We start from the raw sequence: 19,135 nt of genomic DNA, 5'->3' as shown, positions 1-19,135 counted from the left end.
ATTCCATTATATAATGACGCAAAGTATGCGAATAGTTAAACTTGCTCAATGAATTTGTGTTAGCTTGCTAATGTAATTGTATGGGGTTTGCATACGTTTGTTGAGAATATAAATGAATGCTAGTTTAGTTCAATTATTATGAATCCCATCATGTGGGGCGGGTAGTGGGAAGGGTTACCACGGTGGGAAATGGACTCTGGTAATGAACCCAACAATTCATTTTTGGCTCAAGCAAGAAAAACAAACAAATAATGGGTAAACGAAATTGCCAAAATTAATTTGTGCAAGTTTGCAAATGTGATTGTAAAGTTTTTTTTGCATAAGTTTGAGAATATATAATTGAATGTTAGTTTTAATTCATTTTATTAATGCAGCCCCCCCCCCCCTATTCCAATCTTGCTACGGGGGGTGGGGGGGGTGGGGGGGGCGGGGGGCTAAGCCGAGCAGTAGTAACATCTAGAAGTCTGCTGCTTTTATTGGTTGATCCATAGATGTGTACTGGCTCCTCTTGCATCATCATCGCATTAGTAGCAGTTAATAAGTTAAACAACTAGCATATGTAAAGAGCTAGTCTAACAATTTATGTTTATTTTTTTTTATTTTTATCAGGCCCACTGCCCTTCTATCCAGCAGACTGCTGCTGGATGGGTTACAATTGAGCCAAAAACAGTTGGTCAGGGCGAGATACGGCCTCATTTTAGAGACATTTACTATAGAAAAAAGCTTGAACGTCGGGGACTGAACGCGGGCCTGCACGAGAGTTGTTCTTGGCACTCAAATGTTTAGAGATTAAAATCTCTATAATTAGAGGGGGGGCAACTAAAATACCGCATTATTTAGTGAAATTTTGCAATGTCCAATAGTTTGGACGTTGGGGAACTGAGTCAGGACTTGCACGAAGGTTACTCTGCATCTGGTCCAAATGAGGAAACACGTGGGAGAAAGAGAGGAAGCAAGATTTACTCCCTCAGAAAACCTTTAAAAAAAATTTGTGGCCAGAGTTTTGATAACATTGGCAACCTTTTGATACAGAATGAAACTCTTAAACAATAACATATATTCTGAAGAACAAATCTTCCTCTATGTGATATATCTGTTTAGTTAGTTTAACAGTTTATATATATCATAATGATGATGCTTTCCTAACATGGCTCATTAATATAATTTTTTGTTTATGAAATCGTGTAAGTATTTATGCAATATTTATTATAAAACAATCATAATACGCAGTGGCATATCATTTTTATAGAGAGGCTTTATAAGGTAAATATAATAGCAATGCAAAACTCTTTCTATTTGACGTATTTTTATTTTAAATAAATACAGTTGGGCGAAAAAAAACATGTCTATTGCCCGCGTGAGCGACTGGGGTGGGCTCTTCCTGATTCTATGTATGACTAACGACCCAGTGCAGGTTTGGAAGGCTTTGGCAATTAAAGCACCGTAAGATTGTGAGTGTTCAAGTCTAGGGGGGGGGACTAAGCATTTTTTTGTGTGTGAATGTGCATAGCCCGTGTTTATTTGTGTAAGTTAAAAATTGAGTTTTTGTTTGTATATAAGAGTTTAGCAATGTGTTTAAGTAAGATTGTGCAACTGTTTTAAGTTTAGGGGGGACAAAGTATATTTCACACTATGACCTTTCAGCTGTATCTCAGTTATTCTTCTCTTACAATGTCTATAGTTGAGGATTGTAAGAGAAGAATAACTGAGATACAGCTGAAAGGTCATAGTGTGAAATTCATGTGGATTCCATCTTATGTTGGAATAGTGCTCAACGAGGTGGCGGATGACTTGGCCAAACGTGCCACATCAAAATCACAAGTTGACATTGAATGTGAATTCACAATGAGACAAATAAGAAGCAAAATCAGAAATATTCAGGCACAGGCAGGAGTGGAGAGGAGAGGGATAATGTATGAGAGAAGTCTAACCATGCAACACTACATGTATGTGAGTCAAAACACCCATTTCACTTATGGTAAAAGGAGAAATGCTTGGAGTGACTCTGTGTACATGCGGCTCAGGCTTGGGTACAAATATTACTGGGAATATGGGATAGGTGTTCATGATAATGACACGAAGTGTAAACTATATGGTATGTTAAGGTCTCACACCTTTGCCCATTATGTTCTTGATTGTCCGTTGATTAATGTATATAGAAACACTGAGATAAGGACTGTTCCTGAGCAAATAGCCTGGATGTGTCACAAAGGAAAGGTTGATGATATTCTTGAGAGATATAAGAATTTTGCACCAAGACTGTAATATTTTGTTGAATTATCTGCATGTCTCCTGCAAATTGTCTGTACAGTATAACTAGGTCATAAAAGTATTTGTGTGTACGTCTGATAGATACCATACTACTTGTGAAGGAGGAAATGTACATGTTTATCTCTCAGAATGTTTGGTAACAGGTTTATTGTTTGTGATGTGTGTCTATGTATGTACTAACACGTTGTACTGAACGGGGTGAGAATAGCTTGAGCTACCTCATCCCTTTGTGTGTATTTTACCTCAATAAACTTATTTCAATTTCAATTTCAATTCAAGTATTTTGCGCGAATGTGAAAGCCCTGGGTTTATTTGTGTAAGTTGAACAAAAAAAATGAGTTTGTTTTTGCGAGCGAGTTTGTTTAAGCATGTGCTATAATTAAAAAACTTCCAAAGTAATGACAGTAATGCCAAAATGAATTCATCTTTTCACTTTTTGAAAGGAGAAGGTGTAACATTTTCTGAAAACCTTTGCGCTTGATATACCACGGCACTGACATAAATGGCAACTGTCGACTTTTAAATTTTAACACATGATTTCAAAAAGCATTTCATAGCAACAGATAGCGCCAGTCGATGCGCTATATGAAGTTATTGGGCCCCCACCACAATAGCTGCAAACTATTACGATGTTAAAAAATTAAATTTAATACAGAATACGAACAGATTCCCAGTACGTATTAAATTGCTTAAACCACTCAACTACTTTTCTTTATAGTATATTTACGAGGGTCAAATTAATGTTTTGAGTGTCAAACCCAACACAATATGGCTGAGGCCCCACTATTTAAACTTCTTTTCGTATTCTATGAAATATCACAGGTATTGTTAATGCTTGTAACGTTTATTACAAAAGATAGACATACATTTGATGCTATTTTTCATATTAAAATCTAATTTGAGGCCCGAAAAATATATCTATAAAATCTATAAACAGGTTAGAACCATACAAATACAAAGGCATACCATACAAAGGCATACATACAAAGCAAGTATGCCTTTTTCACCAGTAATCAACTGAATGCCACAGAAAATGGAATCTTTACTTTAGCTACAGAAAACGGAGCAAAGCCAAGGGGGGATGACTGGAATAAACAGTTTCCAGCCTGACTCTTCTCGCACATAAACATGTCTTTCTTGACCTCATTTCAAATTATATAGAGTACTGAAAGCTCATTTTCCATAGCAAATATACTAAGGAACTCATTTTACGACTAGAACGCAAACTAGGACCCCTCATTCAGATTCAAAACACGAGAATTATTGACTGAACATTTCCCCACTATCAAGCACACAGGACTCTTTAAAGCTATCTTAACTTCTTTAAAACCCCAATATGACCCATCTCACATGCAGATCCTGTTCTATGACTCGCCCTTCATGTCAATGTACCCCACAGTATCATGCAAATTCAAGATAAGGCTTACTACACCTATATATATCCAACTTGGTCTTTGTAAGGAATCTTGACCCCCCCCCCCCCTTGTATGCTTGACCCCCACTGGGGTTATCCACCTCTGACCATTACAGAAAATGGAGCTGTGCCCAAGGGCTCCCTATACTATTCAGTCATAGCCTCATTAAAGTACTCCAAAAACTTCTATATTCGCTTTCAACTGTGTTTCTTGGTTTGAATCTATTGAACATTCACCCTCTGATCCATTCAAAAGTAAGGGCCCCCAAATTGATACCGTAGTACTCTCGTAACACCCCCGGGACAAATCGTGAATTTTGCTCATGCCATTAAAATACTCCAAAAACGTTTATATGCCTTTCAGTAGTGTATTTTTTGGTTTCCAACTATTGAACATTCATCCTCGGTACCTCTCATAAGTAGAGACCCCCTTCTTGAGGCCCTAGACTCATCTTAAAGCAAAGCGACAAATCGTGCAAGAAAACAGGTTAGGATAGGGCACCAGTTCCTCAGGTATACCCTGGGTGGTGGTCCCCCCGGGACCCCAGGGGGGACAACCACCCCACCCCCGCCAGCCAGCCAGGAGCGCGCTGACTGTGCCCTAACCTAACCACCTAAAACAAGAGGGTTGGACGAATCCGCCCGCCAGGGTCAAGTCGGCATGGAAGTGCCCAACCGTTTCTGAAAAATTTTACCCCAATTTGTCTCCTTTTTCACTACTCCTGTGTACATAGGGTATGACACGATTGTTTCCCCTGTGTACATAGGGAATGACACGATTGTTTCCCTGTGTACATAGGGAATGACACGATTGTTTCCCTGTGTACATAGGGAATGACTCGATTATTTCCTTGTCTACATGAATGGAGTTTGCCTCTACAACCTGCTCCTTTAGGTCACTCCATTTTACTCGCTACTTTTACGTTAAAAGGGTAGTGTGCGTGTGTACTCACCTAGGTGTACTCGCCTAGTTGTGCTTGCGGGGGTTGAGTTCTGGCTCTTTGGTCCCGCCTCTCAACTGTCAATCAACTGGTGTACAGATTCCTGAGCCTACTGGGCTCTATCATATCTACATTTGAAACTGTGTATGGAGTCAGCCTCCACCACATCACTGCCTAATGCATTCCATCTGTTAACTACTCTGACACAAAAAGTTCTTTCTAACGTCTCTGTGGCTCATTTGGGTACTCAGTTTCCACCTGTGAGTACCCCTCCAGATCTTGACATCACTCCAGACGTGGTCTGAAAATTGGCAGCTAGAATTTAACTCGACTCAATTCCAAGACACCTGGGGCCAGATTCACGAAGCAGTTACGCAAGCACTTACGAACCTGTACATCCTTTCTCAATCTGTGACGACTTTGGTTACATCCAAAGCCTACAGTCTCTGTGGTGTAGTGGTAAGACACTCGCCTGGCGTTCCGCAAGCGCTATGTCATGGGTTCGTATCCTGGCCGGGGAGGATTTACTGGGCGCAAATCCTTAACTGTAGCCTCTGTTTAACGCAACAGTAAAATGTGTACTTGGTTGTAACAAGGATTCTTCGCGGCGGGGATCGTATTCCAGGGACCTGCCCGAAACGCTACGCGTACTAGTGGCTGTACAAGAATGTAACAACTCTTGTATATATCTCAAAAAAAATAAAAAAATAAAATAAACAGTTTACAAGCATGAAAACTTGTTGCTCCAATCAACTGTTGTTATTGTTATAAACAGCCTCCTGGTGCTTCGGAGCTCATTAACTGTTTAATAATTGGAAACAAAGCCGCCAAAGAGTGAGAAAAGATGTGCAAGTTCGTAAGTGCTTGCGTAAGTGCTTTCGTGAATCTGGCCCGAGGATTGGAGCAGGACTTAAGGAGACTTGTACAGCAGTACGCGATGAAGACTTAAGAATCTGCTTCAGAAGAGTAGGGGAAGTATTGGGACTAGATATAACCATCAAATATAATTCCATAAACACACACATTAGCAAAATAAAGTCACCAGCATTCACCAAAGTGTCCAACTGGGGGAACTGGACCTGGCAACACTGGAGGACAGGAACTGGGGGAACTAGACCTGTCAACACTGTAGGAGAGGAACTGGGGGAACTAGACCTGAGAACACTGTAGAAGAGGAACTGGGGGAACTGGACGTGGCAACACTGGAGGACAGGAACTGGGGGAACTAGACCTGGCAACACTGTAGGAGAGGAACTGGGGGAACTAGACCTGGCACCACTGTAGGAGAGGAACTGGGGGAACTAGACCTGGCAACACTGGAGGAGAGGAACTGGGGGAACTAGACCTGGCAACACTGTAGAAGAGGAACTGGGGGAACTAGACCTGGCAATACTGTAGGAGAGGAACTGGGGGAACTAGACCTGACAACACTGTAGAAGAGGAACTGGGGGAACTAGACCTGGCAACACTGGAGGAGAGGAGCTGGGGGAACTAGACCTGGCAACACTGTAGGAGAGGAACTGGGGGAACTAGACCTGGCATCACTGGAGGAGAGGAACTGGGGAAACTAGACCTGGCAACACTGTAGGAGAGGAACTGGGTGAAATTGACCTGGCAACACTGTAGGAGAGGAACTGGGGGAACTAGACCTGGCAACACTGTAGGAGAGGAACTGGGGGAACTAGACCTGGCAACACTGTAGGAGAGGAACTGGGGGAACTAGACCTGGCACCACTGTAGGACAGGTACTGGGGGAACTAGACCTGGCACCACTGTAGGACAGGAACTGGGGGAACTAGACCTGGCACCACTGTAGGACAGGAACTGGGGGAACTAGACCTGGCAACACTGTAGGAGAGGAACTGGGGGAACTAGACCTGGCAACACTGTAGGACAGAAACTGGGGGAACTAGACCTGGCAACACTGTAGGACAGAAACTGGGGGAACTAGACCTGGCAACACTGTAGGACAGAAACTGGGGGAACTAGACCTGGCAACACTGAAGGACAGAAACTGGGGGAACTAGACCTGGCAACACTGTAGGACAGAAACTGGGGGAACTAGACCTGGCAACACTGTAGGACAGGAACTGGGGGAACTAGACCTGGCACCACTGTAGGACAGGAACTGGGGGAACTAGACCTGGCACCACTGCAGGACAGGTACTGGGGGAACTAGACCTGGCACCACTGTAGGACAGGAACTGGGGGAACTAGACCTGGCACCACTGTAGGACAGAAACTGGGGGAACTAGACCTGGCAACACTGTAGGACAGAAACTGGGGGAACTAGACCTGGCAACACTGTAGGACAGAAACTGGGGGAACTAGACCTGGCACACTGTAGGACAGAAACTGGGGGAACTAGACCTGGCAACACTGTAGGAGAGGAGAAATAAAGAAAACGTGATAACGACATAACAGTCTGAGATGGGTTGATAAAATTAACAATCATTATTCAAAGCAAGGAACAGCAGAACGAGGAAGCATAGATAGAAGCTAGAGATAGATAAGTCACAGATGTTAGAAAGAAGTTATTTGGTGTTAGAGTGATAAGAGAAGTAGATTAGGCGAAGTCATTTGACCCATCTCTATGCACAATTTTCAATGTCACACACACACACACACACACACACACACACACACACACACACACACACACACACACACACACACACACACACACACACACACACACACACACACACCTCTCTATCTTCGTACACACACACACACAGGACCCAATATTTCCCCTTTAAGAAAGAACACAAAAATGCTTCTCTCTCTCACCTCCGTGGGCGTGACGGGATGCTGGAAGTAGGTCTACCTGGACGCCCACATCTTCCCACATAATTATCGGTCCTTTCACATTTCTTATTTACACCGTTCCATATTTCTCTGATCATTTCCCTATGGTGTCTTTAAGTTTATCTAAGTCCTCGCAGGGCGTCAAAGTCCCTTGTAACTCCCTTCTGTAAGTTGTCCCAAGTCTTTGCAGACTATCCCAAGTTGTTCCAAGTCTTTGCAGACTATCCCAAGTTGTTCCAAGTCTTTGAAAGCTTTGAAAGAGACTAGTTTACATTGATGACTCATTCGCGTTTTTAGCTTCCATATGTAGCAGTGGAAGAGGAGAAGGAGGAGGAGAAGGAGTAGGATTGATGATGATTGATGATGATTGATGATGATTGATGATGCTGGAAGTGGAGAAAACATGTTAGTAAGGTGGAAATATCAGTCAACCCATTACTCTCATGCGACACACCTTGAGGTTACCTTGAGGTGCTTCCGGGGGCTTAGCTTCCCCGCGGCCCGGTCGTCGACCAGGCCTTCTGGTTGCTGGACTGATCAACCAGGCTGTTAGACTGGTTGATGACTGGTTAGACTGGTAGACACACACTGCTAATATGTACATTTATGTTGGTGTGTGCACAACCTGTGTTGCTGCCTGGGAGGGGGAGGGGGAGATGGGGTTGTTGCATGAGAGGGGAGCTAGGGGGTTGCTGCCTGGGAGAGGGGAGCTAGGGGGGTTGCTGCCTGGGAGAGGGGAGCTAAGGGGGTTGCTGCCTGGGAGGGGAGCTAGGGGGGTTGCTGCCTGGGAGAGGGGAGCTAGGGGGGTTGCTGCCTGGGGGAGGGGAGCTAGGGGGTTGCTGCCTAGGAGGGGAGCTAGGGGGGTTGCTGCCTGGGACGAGAGCTAGGGGGGTTGCTCCCTGGGACGGGAGCTAGGGGGGGTTGCTGCCTGGGAGGGGAACTAGGGGGTTGCTGCCTGGGAGGGGAGCTAGGGGGGTTGCTGCCTGGGAGAGGGGAGCTAGGGGGGTTGCTGCCTGGGAGAGGGGAGCTAGGGGGGTTGCTGCCTGGGAGGGGAACTAGGGGGTTGCTGCCTGGGAGGGGAACTAAGGGGTTACAGCCTGGGAGGGGGAGCGACTGGGTCACGTCCGTCCCACACCCAAAAAGTTAGACCCGGCCGTAAATGACATTATCCCAAAGAATGTCTAAATAATTGTGAGAGGACGAAGGCTGGGCTCTGCTCGTCGGTGGAATATTTCAACTAGAATTTGGCGGGTGGAAGCAACGCGCCCGACGTCCATGGGTATGGCAACCGCTGGGGTGACACTTGCCACAATTGGCTGAATTGGGCAATCCATTGTGCTGCCACTCACATACTGTGACGCAGGGAACCTCGTCTTGCCAGCCCGTCCTCCAAACAAAGACCCAAAGTCCATTCCATCCACCCGCCAAACCCCAGGTGTTTATGAATGAAAAACGGTTTACACACGACTCACAGCTGATGACGTTCGAACACTTCCGGAACAAGTGCTTCGCTGACGAATTTTGTTCGAACCACAACGCTGTAAATGCTTCACCCACGTACTGCAAATGCAAATAATCGCCAACAGAACCTAAACACCTAATCTATCCTATGCCTATATATGCACAATATGCTAATAAATTATAATATTAATTTATATTTGAGAAAATTCCCGTTTGAATAAACATGTAAATAATTATGAATGCGTCTGTGGGGTCGACCGCTGCATGGAATGGACTTGAGTCGAGGACGGGTTGGGAGTAGATGACTTGGAGACGGCGGTGTGTCTGTAGGTCAGTGGAAATTAATCTTTCTATACCAACCCCATTCTTCTACACAACCCATCCTCCTGTTAAGATAGTACCTATTGTGACAGTCGTCAATAGTCGGAATTCGTACGTTCTTAGCTTTTAGATAGTATAAAGACTAGTAAGGAATTCTCTTAAAATAAATCAAGCTAAAACACAAATTTAAATATTTCTAGGCCTAGTATAGTACACATATGTACTATATTAGGCCTCAGAAGGTTAGGTTAGGTTAGTTTGTCAAAGCAACACAAGTCAAAATTAGTTTTCCAGTTTGTCCATCTCAATAGTTCAGATGTTTACGTTCTAATTGCGGTGTAGGTCGGTATATATATTACGGTCCTCATCTTTACGGTAAATACTACCAAACCAGGAGAAAGGACTGCTTCAGCAGTGATCCTCTCTCCTGTAGACCTTTCACCTTCTTGTGTACAAATACGTAGGAAAACTGTGATACTTTGTGAACGAATCGTTGGGGTGTCAAACGCTGTAGCGTAACAAATAATTTAGCCTGCAACTGCCTTTTCAGCTGACATTCGATGACGTAGTGCGTTAGTGGACTGTTTTTGCAGCCGTTAGTGGACTGTTTTTGCAGCCGTTAGTGGACTGTTTTTGCAGCCGTTAGTGGACTGTTTTGTAGCCGTTAGTGGACTGTTTTGCAGCCGTTAGTGGACTCGTTTTGCAGCCGTTAGTTGACTCGTTTTGCAGCCATTAGTGGACTGTTTTGCAGCCGTTAGTGGACTTGTTTTGCAGCCATTAGTGGACTTGTTTTGCAGCCGTTAGTGGACCGTTTTGCAGTCATGCAACAGCAGTTTTCCCTTTCTTTTAGCTGCTTCACTATCCGAGTGTTGGCTACTGTTCCCATCAGAACAGACTGCGTTTGCATTGAACGGAGTTGAGTCACTTTCGCCAGTGTGTGTGGACAGTGGCGGTGTGTGTGTGTGTGAATCAATCTTGGATTACGAGATCACATCCCGTGAAAAGCATGCAAAGGCAGAAGTACCTTGCAGTGTTACCCAATAATGACTGAATGCTGAGAATATCGTACAAGGGATTGGGAGGTGGTCCTTGTCTTGTGTCACTGCTATAGTACGGCTTAAAACCCCCGTCCTTGGCATGGTACAAAACACTGTCCTTGGCATGGTACAAACCACTGTCCTTGGCATGGCACAAACCACTGTCCTTGGCATGGTACAAACCACTGTCCTTGGCATGGCACAAACCACTGTCCTTGGCATGGCACAAACCACTGTCCTTGGCATGGTACAAACCACTGTCTTTGGCATGGCACAAACCACTGTCCTTGGCATGGTACAAACCACTGTCCTTGGCATGGTACAAACCACTGTCCTTGGCATGGCACAAACCACTGTCCTTGGCATGGTACAAACCACTGTCCTTGGCATGGTACAAACCACTGTCCATGGGATGGTACAAACCCCTGTCCTTGGCATGGCACAAAGTACTGTCCTTGGCATGGTACAAACCCCTGTCCTTGGCATGGTACAAACCTCTGTCCTTGGCATGGTACAAAGTACTGTCCTTGGCATGGCACAAAGTACTGTCCTTGGCATGGCACAAAGTACTGTCCTTGGCATGGTACAAACCCCTGTCCTTGGCATGGTACAAACCCCTGTCCTTGGCATGGTACAAACCCCTGTCCTTGGCATGGTACAAACCCCTGTCCTTGGCATGGTACAAACCCCTGTCCTTGGCATGGTACAAACCACTGTCCTTGGCATGGCACAAACCACTGTCCTTGGCATCGTACAAACCCCTGTCCTTGGCATGGTACAAACCCCTGTCCTTGGCATGGTACAAACCCCTGTCCTTGGCATGGTACAAACCCCTGTCCTTGGCATGGTACAAACCCCTGTCCTTGGCATGGTACAAACCAATGTCTTACTCTGAATGTGGATAGTAAGCAGTAGGATTTTGAAACATTAACATCATCAGTTTATAAACATGTTAAAAATGTCTTTTCTCCCATACACGCCAGACAATATACAGTATTGTATTTATTTGTAGACGTTATAGATTACTATTTATGCAGAATAATACAATTTGTAGTCATACAAGTTAGTTTAGAAAATATAATTTGGTTTAATATAACTTAATTTAATTTGGTTTATACCATTTTACCTGTCAATAATAACATCATATCTCTCTTTTACGAAAGGTAAATTAGATTTTTTTTTAATTTCGTAAGAAAAGAGCCAGTCAGAAATTTTGAAATCATATTGAAGGTGCTCCTATGACCCGATTTTGTCGGATTTTGGATATGTTAATACGACAAAAGTTCCCGGGCTGGAAACAGTTCAGAAAACTTCTGAGACAGTTTGGCCTCGGTTAAGGGGGATATTTGCGTCTAAATGTGTATATTGAGAAAATCAGTAGGAGCCGTGATGGGGGGGGGGGGGGAAATTCGACCCTATGTTCCTCGTGGCTCCTACTGATTTTCTCACTGATACTTCACGTTGTTGAAATTTTTGTGTGCGAATGTATATAGTGTGAAAATATTTTATACAGATCAAGTCCACTACGGGCTCACCATAGCCCGTGCTACTCGGAACCAAGTAGCGAATCTTAAACAAGAACAAATATTTTAAGATATGAATCGAAAAATTAATTACTTTCGTATATCCAGGAAAATTGTTCACCAAAAGTTGTATTTTCTGAATTTGTACTATTTCAACTCTCTGAAATATTTGAAATTCAACTCTTATTACAACTCTCGCGAGTTGCTCTTAGTCTGACACTACAAATACGGGATTGGTAGTAATTATGTACCAATCGTACATATTCGTAGGATAATTAGATTCAAGGTTTTCTTTTCACGAATATTTTATTACTGATATCTCACTAATAAAGAAGCGGTTAAGGTTATATTCGCCAGGCCCCAATTAGGGGCCTGACGGCTGAGTGGACAGCGCTCTGGATTCGTAGTCCTAAGGTTCCGGGTTCGGTATAACTAGAATAATGGAGTACCAGAATCTTAGACAAAGCTGCCTAGCAGAAATAGGCCTAGTCCTATTTTGTATATGGCGTGATTAAGAAACTGTCACATAACAGTTGATTGTATATAATAGAGAGCATGTGGAAGTGAGCTGTTATATGATCTATATGATTATATAACACCTCATCATATATAACAGCTATCATATATGATAGCTGTTATATATATGATGTGTTATATGATGCTAGAGTTCACAGTGGGTATGCACAGCGTGCCTCCTATGTTGTGTATAGTGTTGGTGTAATGGGCTGATTGGCTAGTTGCTTCATCAACAGGTTAATTGGGGAGGATTCTGGTGCGAGTCTTATATGTGGGGATTGTGTTGAGCCTCAGTCATTGTTGGTGGTCGGTCCTCAAGGTCAGCCCTCAAGGTCAGCCCTCAAGGTCATCCCTCATGGCCAGTCTCCTAAGGTCAGCCCTCAAGGTCAGCCCTCAAGGTCAGCCCTCAAGGTCATCCCTCATGGCCAGTCTCCTAAGGTCAGCCCTCAAGGTCAGCCCTCAAGGTCGGCCGTCAAGGACGGTCTCCCAAGGTCAGCCCTCAAGGACGGTCTCCCAAGGTCAGCCCTCAAGGCCAGCCCTCAAGGTCGGCCCTCAAGGCCAGTCTCCTAAGGCCAGTCTCCTAAGGCCAGTCTCCTAAGGCCAGACCTCAAGGCCAGCCCTCAAGGCCAGCCCTCAAGGTCAGCCCCCCAAGGTCAGCCCCCCAAGGTCAGCCCCCCAAGGTCAGCCCTCAAGGTCAGCCCCACACATTCAGCCCTCAACGGGCCGTGAAGAGCGGGTTGCCAGACAACGCTTGACACAAACACTGTCCAACCTCACATTGCAGTATACAAAACTTGCACCTGCGAAAAATTAGCCGTTTGGGAGATTTTAACTCCCTCCAACACGGGCCAATATCTGTTTTGCAGTTCCCGGCCTCGCGCGCGTGAGTTTCTAAACGGTGCTTTACCAGCGAAAATGAACCCGGACCCGGTAAAGACCGGAACTCGCGACACGCCTTGAATAGAGAGCGATTTTGATTCCGATTTAGAGGATCGTGGAGCTTGCCGCTTCCGGGGGGGGGGGGGTAGGGAAGGCTTATAGTGTCTTTTCACGTTGCTCAAAAGAAGTGATCTGAAGCCTTGCAACATTGCATAATGCAATTACATATGGCGTTTATGAAGAAATTGTCTAAATATATCGAACGTACCTCGAATGTTTTGATGATGTCGGCGCGACTCTTATGCCTTTTTGGTGCTAAATTCACTGAAGTTTTAAAATAATTTGGAAGAGAAGTTATGCAATCGTATTAGATTACGTTGCCAAAAAAAATACATATTAAGACACTTTAGAAGCCTAGTGTATAATTTATTCATCAATGTATCTGCAGCGTTATCTTGAGGTTATCTTGAGATGATTTCGGGGCTTTTAGTGTCCCTGCGGCCCGGTCCTCGACCAGGCCTCCACCCCCCAGGAAGCAGCCCGCGAGAGCTGACTAACTCCCAGGTACCTATTTTTACTGCTAGGTAACAGGGGCATAGGGTGAAAGAAACTCTGCCCATTGTTTCCCTCCGGCGCCCGGGATCGAACCCGGGACCACAGGATCACGCGGCCAGCGTGCTGTCCGCTCGGCCGACCGGCTCCCTGCCTGCGTGGGCAGGTGAATAGCAGTAAAGTGTGGTGCAGTATTTGGTCCGGGCCTGCACGTGTAGGTCTAAATCCCAGCCCGATCATTGCACAAATGGTGAGGTATTTCGCGGGGGACATGACGCCATTGATGTTGTGTAAGCCCCACGCCTCCACCAGGGGTGGTGGATGTTGGTCCACACGCCTCCACCAGGGGTGGTGGATGTTGGTCCACACGCCTCCACCAGGGGTGGTGGATGTTGCTACCCACGCCTCCACCAGGGGTGGTGGATGTTGGTCCACACGCCTCCACCAGTGGTGGTGGATGTTGGTCCACACGCCTCCACCAGGGGTAGTGGATGTTGGTCCACACGCCTCCACCAGTGGTGGTGGATGTTGGTCCACACGCCTCCACCAGGGGTGGTGGATGTTGGTCCACACGCCTCCACCAGGGGTGGTGGATGTTGGTCCACACGCCTCCACCAGGGGTGGTGGATGTTGGTCCACACGCCTCCACCAGGGGTGGTGGATGTTGGTCCACACGCCTCCACCAGGGGTGGTGGATGTTGGTCCACACGCCTCCACCAGGGGTGGTGGATGTTGGTCCACACGCCTCCACCAGGGGTGGTGGATGTTGGTCCACACGCCTCCACCAGGGGTGGTGGATGTTGGTCCACACGCCTCCACCAGGGGTGGTGGATGTTGGTCCACACGCCTCCACCAGGGGTGGTGGATGTTGGTCCACACGCCTCCACCAGGGGTGGTGGATGTTGGTCCACACGCCTCCACCAGGGGTGGTGGATGTTCCCCAAGCCTCCACCAGTACATATGGTCTGGGCGCCTGGATGTGGATGGCCAGGCAGGAATCCATCATCAAATGAACTCTAAAGTAAATTGTTTTTAATTATATGGATTAGCTTTTATCGTCATTGTTTGGATATCCATTGCTCTTTATTTGCGATAATAGTGAATATATTCAGATATGCGCTACAGGCGGATGATATGCGCTACAGGCGGATGAGAGGGCTAGGAGGCTGGGATAGATGGAAGAGAGGGCTAGGGGGCTAGGGGTGTAGCCAGCACTACGGGTAGTTCTCCGCCGGGAATATATTTTTTTGAGAATATTAGAAGAGTTATTTTTTGAGAATATTTACAAGAGTTGTTACATTCTTGTACAGCCACTATTACGCGTAGCGTTTCGGCCAGGTCCCTGGAATACGATCCCCTGCCGCGAAGAATCGTTGTTACAACCAAGTACACATTTTACTGTTGCGTTAAACAGAGGCTACAGTTAAGGAATTGCGCCCAGTAAATCCTCCCCGGCCAGGATACGAACCCATGACAAAGCGCTCGCGGAACGCCAGGCGAGTGTCTTACCACTACATCACGGAGACTGTATATCTTTCATAACAGGTTGTGGGGCATCACAACACGGCTTTTGCCCGACCACTAACAGCCCGGAGGCAGGAAGCATGCATCTTGTCACTGTTTTAGCTTTAACCTGTACAGTTTCCCCTCCTCCCCTAGACTGTGTAGTTATACGATGACTGTTGGTTCTTTAACATTCTTGTCTCTCTCTCTCTCTCTCTCTCTCTCTCTCTCTCTCTCTCTCTCTCTCTCTCTCTCTCTCTCTCTCTCTCTCTCTCTGACTCTCTCTCTCTCTCTCTCTGACTCTCTCTCTCTGACTCTCTCTCTCTCTCTCTCTCTCTCTCTCTCTCTCTCTCTCTGACTCTCTCTCTCTGACTCTCTCTCTCTGACTCTCTGTCTCTCTCTCTCTCTCTCTCTCTCTCTCTCTCTCTCTCTCTCTCTCTCTCTCTCTCTCTCTCTCTCTGACTCTCTCTCTCTGACTCTCTCTCTCTCTCTCTCTCTCTCTCTCTCTCTCTCTCTCTGACTCTCTCTCTCTGACTCTCTCTCTCTGACTCTCTCTCTCTCTCTCTCTCTCTCTCTCTCTCTCTCTCTGTCTCTCTCTCTCTCTCTCTCTCTCTCTCTCTCTCTCTCTCTCTCTCTCTCTCTCTCTCTCTCTCTCTCTCTCTCTCTCTCTCTGACTCTCTCTCTCTCTCTCTCTCTCTCTCTCTCTCTCTCTCTCTCTCTCTCTCTCTCTCTGACTCTCTCTGACTCTCTCTGACTCTCTGTCTCTCTCTCTCTCTCTCTCTCTCTCTCTCTGTCTCTCTCTCTCTCTGTCTCTCTCTCTCTCTGTCTCTCTCTCTGTCTCTCTCTCTGTCTCTCTCTCTCTCTGTCTCTCTCTCTGTCTCTCTCTCTCTCTCTCTCTCTGTCTCTCTCTCTCTCTCTCTCTCTCTCTCTCTCTCTCTGTCTCTCTCTCTCTCTCTCTCTCTGTCTCTCTCTCTCTCTCTCTCTCTCTCTCTCTCTCTCTGTCTCTCTCTCTGTCTCTCTCTCTCTCTCTCTCTCTCTCTCTCTCTCTCTCTCTCTCTCTCTCTCTCTCTCTCTCTCTCTCTCTCTCTCTCTCTCTCTCTCTCTGACTCTCTTTGACCTTATCTCCTTAGTATCATACTGTATCTCCTTACTCTCACACCATATCCTTTGAAGTCTCACATCTCTCCCACAGTGTCTCCCACACCATCTCTCCCACACCTGCTATATGCTCGCTATACTAAGAAAGTGACTATCTCCTCCTTGGCTGTCTTGGAATACGCGAGGCTGTCCTCTTCATTTATTGCTTCCCAGAGATGTGATAATCTTGCTCAGACGTTCTTATTATGCTTCCCTTAATTTATATGAGAATCGGCGTGTTATTACCCAGGAAATTGGAGATGGGAAGGGGAGGTTGGGAAGGGTGTAATGGAAAGGAAGAGGGATTAGAGAGGATGTGAATGGAGAGATGGGTTAAACCAGGAGAGGAGGAGGAGATAGAGGGAGAGAAAGATAATGATGATGGAAGAATGGGGGAAGGTTATTTACGTGACGAATGGGAAAGATGGAAGGGAAGAAAGCCAGAGATGGGACAGGAACGGAGTTGAAGGAAAGTGTCAATGGGTGGTTGAATATATATAAACCAGTTTCTGCCCGAAACGCTTACTAGTGGCTTTACAAAAATGTAAACACATCATGCTATGTTCTCTCATAAACCCAATGTAACTTCTTGTATATATATATACACATAAATAAATATGTGTGTAAATAACGAAAAATAAACACGTGATTAAAAATGTGACAGTGTCAGACCACGGAGGAAAATTGAAACAGGAATATCCTTAAGTACTTTCGTATATTAATACATCTTATTAATATGACCCCTTCTGAAGATGTATTTATATACGAAAGTACTTAAGTACTTTCGTATATTAATACATCTTATTAATATGACCCCTTCTGAAGATGTATTTATATACGAAAGTACTTAAGTACTTTCGTATATTAATACATCTTATTTAATATGACTCCTTCTGAAGATGTATTTATATACGAAAGTACTTAAGTACTTTCGTATATTAATACATCTTATTTAATGACTCCTTCTAAAGATGTATTTATATACGAAAGTACTTAAGGAAATTCCTGTTTCAATTTTCCTCCGTGGTCTGACACTGTCATAAATAAATATAAATAAATCAATAAACAATTAATTTATTGTTTACATCTTACAGGAGGCGGGACTATGGCTCAAGAAAGTATGGGAGGGAGTAGGGCGCCTGTCCTCCCACCGCTCTACGTCTCGGTTACCTGCACCAGCGTTAAGAGGTGAGTGTGTGACCGGTGCATACTTCATCTCCCTCACGTCACCATCTGGCTGCCTTTGGTCTGGGTCTCTCTGCTGCAGGGCTTCCGGGTCCCTGTGGTTGACGACCCCACTTGCCGGACGTCGGGGCGTTGGGGTAACGCTCAGGGCCTCTTGGCTCCCGTTTGGTGATGGCTGTGTACTCAGTTGTTGTACTCGCTTAGTTGTGCTTGCGGGGGTTGAGCTCTGGTTCATTGGTCCCGCCTCTCAACTGTCAATCAGCTGGTGTACAGGTTCCTGGGCCTATTGGGCTCTTATCATATCTGCAATTGTAACTGTGAATGGAGTCAGCCTCCACCACATCACTGCCTAATGCATTCCATCTGTTAACTACTCTGACACTGTAGTTCTTTCTAACGTCCCTGTGGCTCTTTTGGGTACTCAGCTTCCACCTGTGTCCCCCTTGTTCGTGTACCTCCCATGTTAAATAATCCATCCTTGTCTACCCTGTCAATTTCCCTGAGAATCTTGTATGTGGTGATCATGTCTCCCCGAGCTCTTCTGACTTCCAGCGACGTGAGGTGCAGTTCCCTCAGCCTTTCCTCATAACTTATGCCTCATAGTTCTGGGACTAGCCTAGTGGCATACCTCTGACTTTTTCCAGTTTCGTCTTGTGCTTGACAAGGTACGGGCTCCATGCTGGGGCTGCATACTCCAGGATTGGTTTTACATACGTGGTATACAAGGTTCTGAAAGATAACTTACACAAGTTTCTGAAGGGCGTTCTGATGTTACCCAGCCTCGCATACGCCGCCGATGTTATTTTTTTGATGTGGGCTTCAGGAGACAGGTTTGGTGTGATATCAATCCTTAGGTCTTTTTCTCTGTCCGTCTCATGAAGAACTTCATCTCCCATTCTGAATCCAATGTCTGGTCTCCTATTTCCTCCCCCTAGTTTCATTACCTTACATTTACTTGGGTTGAACTTTAATAGCCATTTGTTGGATCATTCATTCGGTTTGTTTAGGTCATCTTGTAGCCTCATACTATCTTTCTCCGTTTTAATCTCCTTCATGATTTTTGCATCGTCCACAAACATTGAGAGGAACGACTCTATTCCCTCTGGGAGATCATTTATATATATCAGGAACAGTATAGGTCCAAGAACTGATCCCCACTGAAACTAAACTGAACTGCCACTCTCGGATTGGCCTCATCAGTCACACCAGACGCTGCACCAGGATTGACAACTAGGGCGCAACTCTATAGTCTCCCGAGACTGAAGGATGCCTACTACTACTACTACTACTACTACTACTACTACTATTTGTGAGCTTTAGCTGTTCACAGCGTCTTAGAAGGCATCCAAGGATCCTAGAGACAGGGTGATGGTGATGTTAAACACAATAATGATGGTGATATTAAACACAATAATGATGGTGATATTAAAGATAATAATGATTATGTTTAATAATATTAAACATAATAAAAAGCGCTCGCGAAACGCCAAGTGTGTTACCACTTCGCCACGGGGGGGGGGGACTGCTATATGGTGTCATTTAGCGAGGTCGCTTGTGCTCCGAGCTGGCGGGTTCGTTTTCAATTGT

At 45.4% G+C, this 19,135-nt stretch overlaps 1 protein-coding gene across 7 annotated transcripts in view; it reads left to right on the top strand.

Annotated features, from left to right (window-relative positions):
* Positions 1 to 19,135, top strand: part of LOC138356725 (tol-Pal system protein TolA-like) — a 217,043-nt gene that overhangs the window by 108,434 nt on the left and 89,474 nt on the right. For all 7 annotated transcript variants that reach the window (XR_011224584.1, XR_011224583.1, XR_011224585.1 and 4 more), the window contains one exon: positions 17,458 to 17,551. The gene's annotated coding sequence lies outside the window, so the exon portion shown is untranslated. The remainder of the gene's footprint in view (positions 1 to 17,457; positions 17,552 to 19,135) is intronic.

This window comes from Procambarus clarkii, chromosome 7, assembly GCF_040958095.1.
Source record: "Procambarus clarkii isolate CNS0578487 chromosome 7, FALCON_Pclarkii_2.0, whole genome shotgun sequence".
Taxonomy (NCBI): Eukaryota; Metazoa; Arthropoda; class Malacostraca; order Decapoda; family Cambaridae; genus Procambarus; species Procambarus clarkii.
This window is presented reverse-complemented; position numbering and strand designations above follow the sequence as displayed.